Genomic DNA, 5,177 nt, shown 5'->3' on the forward strand with positions numbered 1-5,177 from the left:
CGCCCGGGCACAGCGCCGAGCGCGAGGAGAGAGAGCGGGGGGGGGGGGGGGGCGGAGCTCTGCTGTGCTATTTATAGTCCAGTCTCTGCGGGTGGGGGCGTCGGCACCAAACCGCTCCCCACCCATGCACACATAAACCCTGAAAAACCTAGAGACTGCAGTCCTGACTTCCCTTTCTCAGCTGACCTCCCCTCAGCCCCAACAAACCTAAGCATTCCTTAGGAGACTCCTCTGCGACCTATACAGCAAGCGTTCCGATTCTTCGCGGAGCTTCAGCAGATCTCCACTCAGTGTGTTTATGCGCTCCTGTGCGCCAGACCTGACGGCCACACACGGCATATGGCACACTATTGCAGAGGGGTGGAGGGAGGCGATTAAGATCCACATCGGCGTCCACACTGCAGAGAATCTGGTTGTCTTCATGCCAGGGAAACATGGTCCAGCCTGGAGTTAGACACAGCAGTACAACCCCAGTCCAGTCCTCCCGAAACAGAATACACACCATAGAGAATACACACCTTCAGCTCCCTTATTTAGAGCTCCTAGATAAGTGTGAAGATGATGGATATCCCGGGCATTTTTAGACAGGGCAAGGGTCATTCCCAGACACCTCTTTCCCCTGCGCGGGAAGCGGGGGCGAGGATAGGAAAGGGGCAGGGAGATGAGCAAAGCATGTAACACACACCCTCTTTCATTGTATCTCTTTGCTCTCGATCTTGCTTAGACTCATTTTTCCATCTTGTTGGAAGGTCCCTGTCCGAATCACTGTCTTCTCTCTTCCTGTTTGTCACTGTTGGTCTCTCTCACTGTCTGCCTCTCCTTGCCACCTGCCCTGTCTCCATGGTTACCACAGCTTCCATCTGCATATTTTAGGAATGAGTTTGTGTCCAGCTGGAAGACACCAAATGAAATGGGGGATGAAAAAAATCTGAATATTTGTAAGGTTCACCAGGGTCCTAGATAATTCGGAGGCTGGAGGCCCCCAGACAGAAGACACTAAAAATAAAGTTCCTGGGTAAAGGAGAGAGAAAAATATTTACAACATAACTATTAATTTTTACTAGTTACTGATGGCAAATATGTACCAAGTGCCTCATATATCATATTTCCAATTCTTCACAACTCTGTAAGATGGGAGCTACAATCTTCTTGTAAAACATGATATAAGAAGGTTAAGCAAGTTCTCCGGAGCTTCCCAGCTATGTTTTTGTTCTATTCCAAAGACGGCACTTTCCACTTCACCTACCTACAGCCTCCCAGTCTGTTTTCTGATATCTGGGATATTCTTGTAGACTGACTCCTAGATTCTGTCTCCACTACCTTCCCTCGGTTTCTGTCCTCTGTGAAAGAACGACTCCTCCTTCACCCCCCGCCCTTTACTAAGGGGTTTGAAAATGAAGAAAACACAGGCCTTTACCCTGGTTCCCCAAACCTTCTTTCCACCTTTTCCTAGACTTGGCAGCAACCCACAGAAATAACGTTTTTAGAAAAAGAAGCGTCCACTGGTGGCGCTGGAGAAGGTGGTGTAGGATTGAAGGGAAGGTTGGAATAATGGAGGAGAGGCCAAACTGTTTAGTCAGAGTCACAAAGAGACTTGATTCCTAAAGAGTAGCTTTCAAGGGGTTCATTTCTCTTTAGAAGCTTTCCTTTTTCGGCCTCTCTTGATGCCTCCCTCAACAGAGTCCCTCAATGATATATGAGAGGGGGTTCTCTCTGAGAACGCCTGCTGGCCAGGCGCACCTCTAACTGCGGAGAAGACGGCAGTAAGTGAGCCCCGCTAATTCTGCAGCCGCACCCCTCCGGGCGGCCAGCTCCCGGGCCCTAGTTCCGGCGGCCGGCTTCGCCCCCTCCTTCCTCGGTCTGGGTTTCACGGGGGCGGCCCTCCCTCCGCGGCTTCTACGAGATTGGCCGCGAGGACCCACCAATCGCGAGCCCCGGGAGGACCCACCAATCGCGAGCTCCGGGAGGACCCACCAATCGCGAGCTCCGGGAGGCGGGCTCAGAGCGCCGCCGGTTTGAGGAAGACGAGCCAATTTCAAGTTGGCCGCGTCGTGCGCTCCGCGTGCGGGAGGGGCGGCTGGCGAGGTCCGGCCCGGCGATTGGCCGCTTGGGTCCCACGCTCCCAGAACTGGTTCCCCGGGCCGGCTGGGGACCGACGCCGCTTCCGGCAGCCCGTTGGGTCGCCCTCTGGCCCCTTAGCTGCTCTCGTGGGCGCCGGTGGCTGTGTCGGTCGTACGGAGAGAACCGTAAGTTGTACCTCCTTCACGGGGAGGGGGCTGAGGCCAAAGTGAAAGGCTCTTTCGTGTCTCTCTTTGCTACGGCCTCACCTCCGTGAACCTCCTGATATTCTCCCCTGAGAGCCTGACTTTTTTTTTTTTTTTTTTTAAATCCATCAAGACGTAGCTATCACCTCCTACCTGTGGCTTTCCTGGACTGCTTTTCTTGCAGAACTCATTTGTCCCCGTCGATGGTAGTATTTTACGCCTGCCTCTATTAGGGTGCACTCTCTTATACTGTTTCTGTTTAAAATCATTTGATTTGATTTGATTTCAGTTGTTAATGGATCTTCATTTTATTTATTTATATGCGGCGCTGAGAATTGAACCTGTTGCCGCACACATGCTAGGCAAGCACTCTACTACTGAACTGCCATCCCTGCCCCTCTGATAGTGTTTCTGTTCCTCTTAGATTGTAAGGCTTTGTAGGGCAGGTTCTAGTACTTAATACATAGTGCCCAGTGAGCGTTAATTGAATGGAATTGATTTCTGGAAACTAGCACTCTCGGGGAGGCAGAATTTAAATTCCTTATATAATTAGGGAACAATAAGAGACACTACAGTACATAATTACGGGCTTTTAAATTAGTGGTTCATAGTATTAGCGTTTCATAATTGCTTTCAGAATCCAGAGAAGAAAGAAGGCAAGAAGAACTTGAGAGGAGTCTTTATGCATCACAAGGTCTCAAATTTGCAAAGACTATAGAAATCATGTATTCATTCTACAGATATTTATTGAGCAGCTACTATATGCCAGAAAAATGTTAGACAATGAGAATCATAGTGAATTATTTACTCTAGCCATGCATTGTTCTTTTGATAAACCCTTTTTAATAAATTGTTATTCAGCTTCTATGTAAACATCTTTGGGGGTGGACAGGATTAAAGGCAGGTCCTCCTGAATGTTAAGCATGCACCCTGCCACCAAGCTAAACACCCAGACCCTCCCTTTTTAAAAATATTTTTTCAAATTGTTGATGGACATTTATTTATTTATTTATATGCGGTTCTGAGAATTGAATCCAGTACCTCACACATGCTAGGCAAGGGCTATACCACTGAGTGGTCTGCCACAGTGCTGGCTCCCCAGTGTTTTTAATGTTTTATATAGAGACCGGGGTCTTGCTGAGTTACTTTAGGACCTTGCTAAATTGCTGAGGCTGGCTTTGAACTCACCCCAGCCCCAGACCCTCTCTTTAATAAAAGAACTCCCTATTTTTCTTTGCAGGTCATTCCATTTTTTTTTATTGTATTTTTTAGTTGTAGTTAGACACAATACCTTTATTTATTTATTTATTTTTATGTGACGCTGAAGATAGAGCCCAGGGCCTCACACATGCTAGGCAAGCGCTCTGCTGCTGAGCCACAACCCAAGCCCTAGTCATCCCATTTTTTATATTTGTTCTTCAGTCAATATCCAACAAATATTCTAAATAATATGTAGCTCAGGAGACCTATCCTAATTGTAGCACTCTTTTTTTTTTTAAAAGAGAGAGAGAGAGAGAATTTTTTAATATTTATTTTTTAGTTTTTTGGCGGATTGAACCCAGGCCGTAAGCATGCCAGGCGAGCCCGCTACCGCTTGAGCCACATCCCCAGCCCCTAATGTAGCACTCTTAAAAGAAAATCACTCCTTTTATTTACTGATTATAGAAGTTATATGCGTTTATTTCAGAAAATTTTGAAACATAAAGATATAAAGAAAAATGCCCATTATTTCATGGCCCTAATATTAAATGATAAATATTATTAATATTTTGATATGTACTATTTCAGTTTCTTTCTCTGTGTGTATATACACATACAAAATTGTGTGTATATACATACATATGTATCTTATACATAAATAGGACTATACAATAAGTAGAACTTTATATTGTTTCCTCCCACTCTGTATCGTGAACATTTTTCTGCTTTTATTTATTTTTATTTTTTAAAATATTGTTTAGTTGTTAATGGATTTTTTTTTTTTTAATGTGGTGCTGAGGATCAAACCCAGTGCCTCACACATGCTAGGCAAGCGCTCTACCACTGAGCCACAACCCCAGCCCCCTGCTTTTAAATATTATTTCAAGTTGTGATTTTTATGGCTACACAATAGTCTAAAATGCTCTTTGAGTTTTTTAATTGTTCATTTATTACTGCATCATTGAGGTTATTTCAAAAATTTTGTTACCATAAGTAGCTCTTTGATGAACATATTTGTATATCTGTTTTTTCGTTTTGTTTTGTTTTTTTTTTTGTACCAGAGATTTTACCTAGTGGTGCTTAACCAGTAAGCCACATCCCCAGTCCTTTTTTTTTTTTTTTTTGGTACAGGGATTGAACCAGGGGCACTCGACCACTGAGCCACATCCCAGCCCTATTTTGTAGTTTATTTAGAGACAAGGTCTCACTGAGTTGCTTAGGCTGGCTTTGAACTCGTGATTTTCCTGTCTCAGCCTCCAAGCCACTGGGATTACAGGTATGCGCCACAGTGCTGGCTCCCCAGTCCTTTTTAATGTTTCATATAGAGATGGGGTCTTGCTGAGTTACTTTAGGACCTTGGTAAATTGCTGAGGCTGGCTTTGAACTCACAATCCTGCCTCAGCCTCCTGAGCCGCTGGGATTATAGGCATGCACCACCACACCCGGCTAACTGATGATTTCTTTAGGATAGTTCTTAAAAGTAGGATTATGTATTAAGAATATAAATGTTTAAAAGGCTATTAATTGAAGTGATCCAATTGCTCCCTTGAAAGATTGCTTATAGTCTTTCCAATGAGGTATGAGAGTGTCCTTTCAAAAAAAAAAAAAAACTTATAACAGGCTAAGTATCACTTACATCTTTGTTACCTTTGTCAGTTTGATAGATGCAGAAAGTCTTTATTGACTTTTCTTCTTTTTTTTTTTTTTTTGGTC

General features: G+C 44.5%; 2 protein-coding genes across 3 annotated transcripts in view; one reads left to right on the plus strand and one right to left on the minus strand.

Moving 5' to 3' along the window:
• The window catches only part of Lix1l (limb and CNS expressed 1 like), a 152,047-nt gene that overhangs the window by 21,501 nt on the left and 125,369 nt on the right, over positions 1 to 5,177 (minus strand). The window lies entirely within an intron of this gene.
• The window catches only part of Polr3gl (RNA polymerase III subunit GL), a 13,053-nt gene continuing 9,888 nt past the window's right edge, over positions 2,013 to 5,177 (plus strand). The window contains exon 1 of one of the 2 annotated variants that reach the window (XM_048813915.1): positions 2,013 to 2,246. The gene's annotated coding sequence lies outside the window, so the exon portion shown is untranslated. The remainder of the gene's footprint in view (positions 2,247 to 5,177) is intronic. The other variant, XM_015507062.2, reaches the window with a different exon arrangement.

Source organism: Marmota marmota, unplaced genomic scaffold (genome assembly GCF_001458135.2).
Source record: "Marmota marmota marmota unplaced genomic scaffold, marMar, whole genome shotgun sequence".
In the NCBI taxonomy this organism is placed as follows: domain Eukaryota; kingdom Metazoa; phylum Chordata; class Mammalia; order Rodentia; family Sciuridae; genus Marmota; species Marmota marmota.